This window comes from Solanum stenotomum, chromosome 9 (assembly GCF_019186545.1).
Source record: "Solanum stenotomum isolate F172 chromosome 9, ASM1918654v1, whole genome shotgun sequence".
Classification (NCBI taxonomy): Eukaryota; Viridiplantae; Streptophyta; class Magnoliopsida; order Solanales; family Solanaceae; genus Solanum; species Solanum stenotomum.
The window spans coordinates 9,135,106-9,147,757 of record NC_064290.1 but is presented as its reverse complement, the minus strand read 5'-3'; the positions used below and the strand labels follow the sequence as shown (position 1 = coordinate 9,147,757).

General features: G+C 32.3%; 1 protein-coding gene across 2 annotated transcripts in view; it reads left to right on the top strand.

The window, feature by feature from the left end:
• LOC125877105 (glucan endo-1,3-beta-glucosidase 12) overlaps nucleotides 1–12,652 on the top strand; it is a 343,740-nt gene that overhangs the window by 107,126 nt on the left and 223,962 nt on the right. The window lies entirely within an intron of this gene.

The window sequence follows — 12,652 nt, the reverse complement described above, 5'->3', positions numbered from 1 at the left end:
TTTAAACGTAACAGGCCAGGGCTAGGCGGTTGCGAGTTACAGAATTCACAAGTCTAAATACAATTATTTCTTTTGAACTAATTTAAGCAAGTTATCTTATTTCTTTGCTTTAATTTCTTTAAATTAGCTTGTTTTATTCTTCTTATCAAATTTTTTCTTAAATTGTTTTGCTCAGTTACTGTAACCTATTCTAAATTTTTTTGATAAAGATTTACAGTACGCTATTTTAAGACTTGCTATGCTATTAAAGCAACATTTGAAAATTTTCATTTGGATCAACAAGATTTTTTTTTTATACACATTTCACTTATTTTATTCATTTAAATTAAAGGAGTTTAATAAATGAATAAGTTTTAACATTGAAAAATGACAATAATTTCTTTTTAAAAACAGCTAGGCAATTTATTTTACAAATGATAGTAAATTATGCGTTTACGCGGGATGAAGTGGGGTGGATCGAGAACAAAAAGATATGCTATGCCGGGGCAGAGTAAGTTAAAATCTTTACGGATTTATCCCGCAACCAAGTTCCAGTTTATCATCTCTATCTCAATTGCAGGCCTACTCAAGCTTACAATGTCGAAGATATCAGCAACAACAGTACCATTTTGCACGGACATACCCATTTAAATTGTCTTTTAGGCTTTACAGCTTTGATATTGCCCTTATGTAAGCCATCCTAGCTCCTTAAGCCTAGGCATCCTCCCAATTTTTAAGCCCCAAAAATTTGAGACCCTAAGATTTTTAATTAATAGTGGACTTTTATGATTTTATTGTCATTTAAATAATATAAAATTTAGATTAAAAAAACATTTAAAAAATTGTTTATTCTTTATATTATACAATATTTTAAAATTTTGAATTAAACTATTTATGTCTTCATGTTAGTAAATATAATTTTGATACAACATCATCTAACAAAATGTATTGCAACAAATGACCAAATATCTTATTAATTTGAAATAATTCTTGCTAATAATATTACTATATAAATTAAAAACATTATGTTTTCAAAGATATCATATTATAAACAAAAAAATTGTGAAAAAAATAAAAAGAAATTATATATGTCTTATTAAAAAAAATGGTAAAATGAAATTGTAGGTTCCAAAATACTATTGAAAAGAAAGGTGAACATCAAAACATTTACCACTAAGCTAGGATCGCTATTTCATGAATGAGATAAGACAAATGGTTTAATACTATTATTGTTGTTACTCGTTCATTTTTCGGACCAAAATATTAACAATACGATAGTTTTAAACACCAAATTAGACATATCAGCACAAGCATAAAATCTTATTAGCTCCTCTGTATGATGCACCATTGATGATTTCAGGAAGGGCAGCTTGATGACACGTTTTGTTTCATCCCATTTCAACTTTCTGTGATTATCTGGTACCAACCCATGAAGCTCATTTTAATAGTTGATTAAAGGAGAGTCGTCTATTCCAATCCAAAAGATGCAAAGTGATGCTTTGAATATTCTTTTTCTAGGAAAGTAGTACTACCAATATAAGTCTTATTAACTGAGAACATCAACTTATATCTCGTTGTAACGATCCTTTTAGTCGTTTTATTAATTTTACACATTTTTTAAAGTTTAACCCTTTTAGTAGCTTTTATAAATAATTTATAAATAATAATGATATAATAATAAAATGATGATAATGATGATGATAATAATAATAATAATAACAATAATAATAATAATAATAATAATAATAATAATAATAATAATAAAAATAAAAATAAAAGTACTTCGATGGGTACTTTTGAGAAACTTGGTTTCAAGCAGGTGGTTAAAACCACAGAAGAGACTATCACGATTAACAGTGATAATCAGACTTTTAGATTATTATCTGAAAATGATTTAGCCCCTTATAGGGATATTTATCGTTTCATGCATATTGGTCTAGTACAGGTAGCTTTTAAGTCCCTTACTTTGCGTGGTCTACCGGAAAGTTTTATAGCAGCTTTACGTGACGGTAGAAATCATAATTGGAAGAAGTCTCTTATAGGGACAATTCAAACTAGTCTAGCATATGGACCAGTTTATTTTAATGTTTATCCTAACTTAATGAGTTCTCATCCTGCAAGGAAATCTGTAAGTTAGGATAAGCATTAAAATAAACTGGTCCATATGCTAGACTAGTTTGAATTGTCCCTATAAGAGACTTCTTCCAATTATGATTTCTACCGTCACGTAAAGCTGCTATAAAATTTTTCGATAAACCACGCAAAGTAAGGGGCTTAAAAGCTACATGTACTAGGCCAATATGCATGAAACGATAAATATCCCTATAAGGGAATAAATCATTTTCAGATAATAATCTAAAAGTTTGATTATCACTGTCAATCGTGATAGATCACTGTCAATCGTGATAGTCTCTTCTATGGTTTTAACCATTTGCTTGAAACCAAGTTTCTCAAAAGTACCCATCGAATATATGATTCTAGGCGATATTTTCGGAATAGTCCACTTATTAAGTAGATCTAGGTGTTGAGGTATATCATATTCTTCTTTCCTACTGTTTTTAACAGTAGACTTCTTCTTTATGATATTCATTTTTAAAAAAATGTGTTTGAACAGTAGCATTTATAGTTACTATAATTCCATGGCTCTGATACCAAAACGAAGACGAATCGCACATTCAGATTATTAGGAACCTTTACTAACACAGATTTATCCTGGCTATAGTATATAAAAATCCTTACTATCCGGGTCCGCCCTCCACATGGGTAATCCAACGGGTAATCCAACAGATCAATTTAGCGATCTAAAACCCCCTCTCTCTCTTACTCTAAAAACTTTCTTTGTAATATTTTTAAGTCCAATAAGAAGTTTGCAATTCGGTTTGATCTTTTTGAAGCTCGTCCTAAGGTAATAATCTTATTCTTAATATTAATTTTCTTCGTGTATTTAGCCCAATGATGGGCTAAACTGTATGTGTTGAACTGTAGCATACTAAGTTACTATAATAAATGGTGTTAGTTACAATCATGAAAATAGTTTGAGCATTCTGATTAAGGTCATACATAGATTATCCAGGCATAGTCATGAAAGATCGTTGAATTGATCTATTGGATTACCCATGTGAAGGGCGGACCCGAGCGAACCCGAATAGTAAGAATTTTCACATACTATAGTCAGGATAAATCTTGTCACGACCCGGGAGCACCCCCTAGTCGTAACCGGCGTACTCGACCTCGAAGAGGTCTAATACAAGCCACTTAGCATTCATTCATCGCATAGACACTAAAACCATAAGGAATTTAAAACTTTTTTTACCAAGAAAACATTTCATAAAAAAATATAGCATGCGGAAGACTTTCTAGACTTTATACATGATGTCTCAAAACCATCTACTACTTTAGAGTACAAAATTCGGGACTAATCCCATATACAACTTAAACAATACTAAAAAGACATAAAAGAACATATTGGGTATTGTCCTCAAATCTATGAGGACTCACCAAGTTTTCATCTTCAGCACTTAGAAACCTATCAAATAGCCATGACATTTCATCATCTCCAAATCCCTACATTTTAGTCCAAAAAGGGGAAGAAAGGGGTTAGCACAATTAAGTACTAAGTATGGAGACCATGCAAAAACATGTCAAAAAGGACATTTTCAAGGAAGTAAATGCTTTCATATCATTTGATAAAACTTTTCCTTTACAAGTATAAGAGCATAATATAAGTCAACATTAACATATAAGACCATAGCCAAGCATACATATACTCAACATATGTCCATATACAACCCATGCTTAACTTTAAAAGAACATATGTCATTTCATTACCATAGGACCTCTACCTAATATAACCTTAAGACACACTTGAGTGAGACAAGAAGTGACCGCCCATACAACTTCTTCAGGCACACTTAAGTGTTCTCCAAGATTACCTTAGATAAGGACATTTCCTTTACAACATAACATCAATAGACCAACATTTTTTAAAAAACCATTTTGGAGACATTCAAGCATATAAGGGGACTTTCACATAATAGTCGTTAGACTTAGGGAATTCACTTTAGTATCTTCAAAGCCTACTCGTGCCATGTGTAGATACCATCTCATACTACTACCTACACGTTGTAGAACCTATCCAATAACTAGAGTGCACATCCCACATGATGGGAATAGGCATAACCGACATAGACCATACTAGCTAGTAATGGGATCCGGAGTCTATCCTACTCCGTGGAGGTTGTTCTATTTGCCAAAGGTAGAACTAGTAAGCAACCCATGTAGGCACATGGTTTAGGGGATGTCCAAGGAAGTTCATTGTGCCCTAGTCTCATACTCAAGTAGGGCTACCATCCTAACCACATCCACTCGGTACTAGCCTAGTTTCCCATAGAGTATTTTCATTCACATATGTACTAGAGAGGGTACCTTTTCTAGTTCAACCAACTCATAGTATCTCTTCCCAAGAAAGGCCCCATTTCTTAGTTATGGCCAATCAAGGTTCATAAGGATAACTCATTTGACTTTCTTAGATAGAGTTTGTTACCATTCCGGTCCACCATTTCTAAGTCTATCATTTCACACAAGAAGGTCATTACCCTTAGGGTTCACCACTTCAAGGTTTAACATTCACATTTAAGAGTCTAAACTTACTCATGAAAAGGGTACCATGCTAGGTCTAGCCTATTCAAGATATAATCTAGAAGTCCTCTTTTATCATTCATAGAAAGGATACCATGCTTAGGTCTATCGATCCTAGACATTCATTCATTCAAAGAGCTTTCAAGTAACAAGAAAGGACATCTAAGTCTACCGAGCAAGTCACAACATTACCATTTAAGGATACTTCATAATCCAACATCATTTCATATATACATCATGAGAAATCATATTTTAAATCGCAATGCTATACACTTTACATAAGATCATCACAAGATCACATAAACTCATTCACATCATGCCTTCACATATAGCTTTACATAAAACGTTACATATAGCTTCATATAGAACTTTACATATAGCCTCATTTATATATAATAACACAACAATACAACAATACTCATACAATGCCCTTCATGGCCACTATCATAATTCCAAAGCAACAAGCAACACTTCCACCAAAGGTGGATCCAACCTAAGAAGCAATTATAACAATATTAAGAGATCAAGTCATCTTACCATTCTCCAAAGCCATAACAAACATTACTTATTTCCCTACTAATTCAACATTATTCATAAAATAGGTCAACTTACCATCCTTTCCAAGCCACAATCACCATCCTTAATTCTCCATAGGGCTAACCCATCGCTGGCCCCCTAAACTTGGCATCAACTTTCACTTAGACACCTCAATTAGGCGATGTTCATTTTAGACACCCCATGTGGAGTTTCGTTATGTTATTTTGACACTTTTCGCTGACTCAACATAGCATGTGTGTTACACGAATTTTATGCGCGTGAAATAGTCTTTTTTTCTTGGAAAATATTTTTGCTCTCTTCTTCTTCCTCACTCTTCTCTTCCTGTAACTTCTCTACCTTCCATCACCCAACATCACCATACAACTTTTTGAAAAAATTCTGCAAAACTTTGTTGGGTTATATTAGAATCCAATTTCTTCAACAAAAGAGTCAATTTCTTTAGCAACCTCATCAGAAAAAATGAAGATCATCAGCATTCTCTAAGAATTTGCAACTCTTTTTCTTTTTAAAATCAAATCACATAAAGTTTAAGCTCTTCTACATTAATGTTGTCTGCTACTACAACTAAAAAACCTCCCACCCCCAATAATAATGAGAAGTTCTCTTATTTTCAGTTTTCTTACTGAAAATTCCTAATTTTCAGTGTCTGAAACAACGAAAATTGGAGGAACAAGCTATTACATCGTCTGCATCTTCACCATTTAAATAACTAAATCCCCAACATTTTTCCATAGCATTCCTAACTAAATTCCATAACATTTCTCCATAGCATTCATAACTAAATCCCCAATTTTTTCTCCGTCTGCATCTTCACCATTTATATAATATTGTTATTTTTGTTTCAAGATGCAGTTTTGATTTAAAAAAAAAAAGAGGAATCAAGGAATGGATTTTAATGGATTTGAAGAAGACAAAGAGAAAGAACAAAAATGCATTGAAGAAGAAGCAGAAGATGTGGGGGGGTGAGGACTAGGGTTAGATGTTTTGAAGAAAAAAAAAGAAAGTAAAAGTGAGTTTTTTAAAAATAAAATAAAATTCCACATGTCACATGTTCATTCATTTATTTATCCACGTAGGAGGCGTTTGGATACACACACTTAAGCTAGTTCTAAGAATATAAAAAAAGTGTCAAAATGACACATTGAAACCCTACATGAGGTACCTAAAATGAACATCGTTTAGTTGAAGTGTCTAAGTGAAAATTGCTGCCAAGTTTAGGGGGCCACCGATGGGTTTGCCCTTCTCCATAATATCACAATAGAATAACATAGAAAATAGTAGAATTTAGCTATACAATACAAGTTAAACATAATCCAATAATCAACATAAAGACCGATTCACTATTTGCCCATTCAAGGCTCAAATCTCATATTCTTCAATTCAACATCAATTCTTCACAATTCAACATATATAATACCATATATGAACAACCCATACCATACTAAACACAATTCTATAATCATCTACTCAAAATCAATACACCCACTTTATGGTGAAATTTAGAGAATTTGAGAAAAACATGGGTTCATCGAGATTTCTTTCTAAAAACCATTAATAATCATTAATAACAATATAAATCATTATTTAAAACCTTTTTATGCAAGAACCCATGCTAGAATCGAAATTAGGACTTTAGGATCTTTGAAGAACTTTGAAAATACTTTGAATTGGCTCTTTGGTTAAAAACGGAATCAAAGATAAAGAGTCCACATACCTTAACTAAGAATCCCCAAGCAACTTGAGAAAGAACCACCCTAAAATCGTCAAACCCTAGCTCCTAGTTCTTGACCTTCTTCAATGGAGGATTGTAGAGAAAGATATTTGAGAGGAGGTGGGTTTCTTTCTTTATTCTAATTGGAGTGACTTAAATGAAAGAATTTTGGTCAAAAAGGGGCTTTATAATTGCTAGGAAAGGCAAAGAATAATAGGAACTCAACTTACGAAAATAATTAAGGACCCACAAAGCTAAACTTAAAAGTATTCACTAAACCCGTCTAAACTCGTCCTTTTGGACAGTGCTTCACTATTTCGGGCATAACTTTTTACTCCAAGGTCGAAATTGGGCAAACTCGGTGGCGTTAGAAAGAGGACTCAGAGACCTTTAATTGGATAAGTAAAGGTCCACCTAATTCATTTTGACCTAAAATATATGACCATTTAAAGTTGACCCTTACAACTCACTAGTTCGTTTTTAGGGTCGTTACAAATCTATGTTAGTAAAGGTTCCTAATAATCTGAATATGCGATCCGTCTTCGTTTTGGTATCAAAGCCAGGTTTATAATCATAATCACGGAGTTTAACGTTTAACATAAGAGTTCATTAAGAAATTAAGCCATCTTACCATTCTCCAAAGTCATAACCAACATTACTCATTTCCCTACTAATTCAACATTATTCATAAAATAGGTCAACTTACCATCCTTTCCAAGCCACAATCACCATCCTTAATTCTCCATAATATCACAATAGAATAACATAGATAATAATAGAATTTAGCTATACAATACAAGTTAAACATAATCCAATAATCAACATAAAGACCGATTCACTATTTGCCCATTCAAGGCTCAAATCTCATATCCTTCAATTCAACACCAATTCTTCACAATTCAACATATATAATACCATATATGAACAACCCATACCATACTAAACACAATTCTATAATCATCTACTCAAAATCAATACACCCACTTTATGGTGAAATTTAGAGAATTTGAGAAAAACATGACTTCATCGAGATTTCTTTCTAAAAAACCATTAATAATCATTAATAACAATATAAATCATCATTTAAAACCTTTTTATGCAAGAACCAATGCTAGAATCGAAATTAGGACTTTAGGAGTTTTGAAAAACTTTGAAAATACTTTGAATTGGCTCTTTGATTAAAAACGAAATTAAAAGATAAAGAATTCACATACCTTAACTAAGAATCCCCAAGCAATTTGACAAAAAACCACCTTAAAATCGTCAAACCCTAGCTTCTAGTGCTTGACCTTCTTTAATGGAGGATTGTAGAGAAAGTTATTTGAGAGGAGGTGAGTTTCTTTCTTTATTCTAATTGGAGTGACTTAAATGAAAGAATTTTGGTCAAAAAGGGGCTTTATAATTGCTAGGAAAGGCAAATAATAATAGGAACTCAACTTACGAAAATAATTAAAGACCCATAAAGTTAAACTTAAAAGTGTTCACTAAACTCGTCTAAACTCGTCTAAACTCGTCCTTTTGGACAGTGCTTCACTATTTCGGGCATAAGTTTTTACTCTAAGGTCGGAATTGGGCAAACTCGGTGGCGTTGGAAAGAAGACTCAGAGACCTTTAATTGGATAAGTAAAGGTCCACCTAATTCATTTTGACCTAAAATATATGACCATTTAAAGTTGACCCTTACAACTCACTAGTTCGTTTTTAGGGTCGTTACAAATCTATGTTAGTAAAGGTTCCTAATAATCTGAATGTGCGATCCGTCTTCGTTTTGGTATCAGAGTCAGGTTTATAATCATAACCATGAAGTTTAACGTTTAACATAAGAGAACTTAATGAGTTCTCTTCTAACAATATTAAGAGATCAAGTCATCTTACCATTCTCCAAAGTCATAACCAACATTACTCATTTACCTACAAATTCAACATTATTCATAAAATAGGTCAACTTACCATCATTTTCATGCCACAATCACCATCCTTAAATCTCCATAATATCACAATAGAATAACATAGATAATAGTAAAATTTATCTATACAATACAAGCTAAACATAATCCAATAATCAACATAAGGACCGATTCATTATTTATCCATTCAAGGCTCAAATCTCATATCTTTCAATTCAACACCAATTCTTCACAATTCAACATATATAATACTATATATGAACAACCCATACCATATTAAACACAATTCTATAATCATCTACTCAAAATCAATACACCCATTTTATGGTGAAATTTAGAGAATTTGAGAAAACATGGGTTCATGAAGATTTCTTTCTAAAAATCATTAATAACAATATAAATCATTATTTAAAACCTTTTTATGCAAGAACCCATGCTAGAATCGAAATTAGGACTTTAGGGTTTTGAAGAACTTTGAAAATACTTTGAATTAGCTCTTTGATTAAAAACGAAATCAAAGATAAAGAGTCCACATACCTTAACTAAGAATCCCCAAGCAATTTGAGAAAGAACCACCTTAAAATCGTCAAACCCTAGCTCCTAGTTCTTGACCTTCTTCAATGGAGGATTGTAGAGAAAGATATTTGAGAGGAGGTGGATTTCTTTCTTTATTCTAATGGAAGTGACTTAAATGAAAAAATTTTGGTCAAAAAGGGGCTTTATAATTGCTAGGAAAGGCAAAGAATAGTAGGAACTCAACTTACGAAAAATAATTAAGGACCCACAAAGTTAAACTTAAAAGTGTTCACTAAACCCGTCTAAACTCGTCCTTTTGGACAGTGCTTCACTATTTCGGGCATAACTTTTTACTCCAAGGTCGGAATTGGGCAAACTCAGTGGCGTTGGAAAGAGGATTCAGAGACCTTTAATTGGATAAGTAAAGGTCTACCTAATTGATTTTGACCTAAAATATATGACCATTTAAAGTTGACTCTTACAACTCACTAGTTCGTTTTTAGGATCGTTACAAATCTATGTTAGTAAAGGTTCCTAATAATCTGAATGTGCGATCCGTCTTCGTTTTGGTATCAGAGCCAGGTTTATAATCATAATCATGATGTTTAACGTTTAACATAAGAGAACTTAATGAGTTCTCTTATAACAATATTAAGAGATCAAGTCATCTTACCATTCTCCAAAGCCATAACCAACATTACTCATTTCCCTACTAATTCAACATTATTCATAAAATAGGTCAACTTACCATCCTTTCCAAGCCACAATTATCATCCTTAATTCTCCATAATATCACAATAGAATAACATAGATAATAGTAGAATTTTGGTAAACAATACAAGTTAAACATAATCTAATAATCAACATAAAGACTGATTCACTATTTATCCATTCAAGGCTCAAATCTCATATCTTTCAATTCAACACCAATTCTTCACAATTCAACATATATAATACCATATATGAACAACCCATACCATACTAAACACAATTCTATAATCATCTACTCAAAATCAATACACCCAATTTATGGTGAAATTTAGAGAATTTGAGAAAATATGGGTTCATGGAGATTTCTTTCTAAAAACCATTAATAATCATTAATAGCAATATAAATCATCATTTTAAACCTTTTTATGCAAGAACCCATGCTAGAATCAAAATTAGGACTTTAGAATTTTTGAAAATACTTTGAATTGGCTCTTTGATTAAAAACGAAATCAAAGATAAAGAGTCCTCATACCTTAACTAAGAATCCCCAAGCAATTTGAGAAAGAATCACATTAAAATCGTCAAACCCTAGCTCCTAGTTTTTTACCTTCTTCAATGGATCGATTGTAGAGAAAGCTATTTGAGAGAAGGTGGGTTTCTTTCTTTATTCTAATTGGAGTGACTTAAATGAAAGAATTTTGGTAAAAAAGGGGCTTTATAATTGCTAGGAAAGGCAAAGAATAATAGGAACTCAACTTAGGAAAAGATTTAAAGACCCACAAAGTTAAACTTAAAAGTGTTCACTAAATCCGTTTAAACTCGTCCTTTTGGACAGTGCTTCACTATTTCGGGCATAACTTTACTCCGAGGTCGAAATTGGGCAAACTTGGTGGCGTTGGAAAGAGGATTCAGAGACTTTTAATTGGATAGGTAAAGGTCCACCTAATTCATTTTGACCTAAAATATATGACCATTTAAAGTTGACCCTTACAACTCACTAGTTCGTTTTTAGGGTCGTTACAAACTATGTTAGTAAAAGTTCCTAATAATCTGAATGTGCAATCCGTCTTCGTTTTGGTATCAGAGCCAGGTTTATAATCATAACCATGATGTTTAACGTTTAACATAAGAGAACTTAATGAGTTCTCATCCTGCAAGGAAATCTGTAAGTTAGGATAAACATTAAAATAAACCGGTCCATATGCTAGACTAGTTTGAATTGTCCCTATAAGAGACTTCTTCCAATTATGATTTCTACCGTCACGTAAAGCTGCTATAAAACTTTTCAGTAAACCATGCAAAGTAAGGGGCTTAAAAGCTACCTATACTAGACCAATATGCATGAAACGATAAATACCCCTATAAGGGGCTAAATCATTTTCAGATAATAATGTAAAAGTCTGATTATCACTGTCAATCGTGATAGTCTCTTCTGTAGTAGTAATAATAATAATAATAATAATAATAATAATAATAATAATAATGATGATGATAATGATAATCATACTACTACTACAACAATTTTGCATGCATAAGTAGAAACGGAAGTTGCGGAAAAAAACGCAGTGAAGAAAGAAGGAAAAAAAAGGGAAAAAGAGAAGAGAAAAATAGGAATTTCATCTCAAAACGTTAAGGTAATGATTCTCATCCTTTATATTACATTTTTATGTAATTATGAACAGATTTTTAGGGTAAAAACATGTAGGATTTGTACTGAATTAAGAAAATATACCACTAGGGTTCTTAGAATAAAATCTTGATTTGGGGTAGAATAACGATCCGTTTCAACTGAAATTTTGCATGTGAGTTTATTTTATCATGGGTGAACATAATTTGAAAGAAAACTTCATATTCGAATTTGGTGGTTCAGGATGACTTTTTGACCCAATTTTTGAGCCAAAACTAAATATAGTAATATGGGTGTCATTAGATTCGAGGATTATATATTTGATAGATTGAAAATGTGTTGAAGCTTTATGAAAGGGAAATAAGCTTTATTCACTTGATTTCTTTTATGTTATTGCATTTCTTTGTTGAACTCGTATATTTGTGATAGTTGAGGTGATTATATATCATACTGATATTTGATTGATTGAGATGCATCATCATCCTCTTTTATTGAAATCAAATTATACACATGCATTGACATGAAATTGAGTATAAGTTGGGCACGTGGTAATCGTCCGTGTTGGGGAAGGTGAGATTTTATTATTATAAGTTGGGCACGTGGAGATCGTATGTGTTGACTGCTGGGATTATTTGATTTTATGATAGTACGTTGAGATCATTCGCACAGACACGTGAAGATCGTCTATATCGATATATGGACCTCGCAAGTCCAGTCCCCCATGAGTCATGAACTCTCAATATATTTTCAAGGATATCATATATATAAGGTTGAAAGAGTACTTGACAGTTGAGACATATCATTTCATAGTGTTGCATTGCATTACATTGCATCTCATTACATCATTCATTCTTGTTTGAGTATATGCTTTATAGATGTTGGACTTTACGTGACATTTGATTATCCATGTTGATGAAAACTTAGTTGATAAGTATAATTTAGACTTGTAAAATCAAAGGATTATTTCTTATATACTCCTGTCACTACTTATTCATTGTCGGTCTC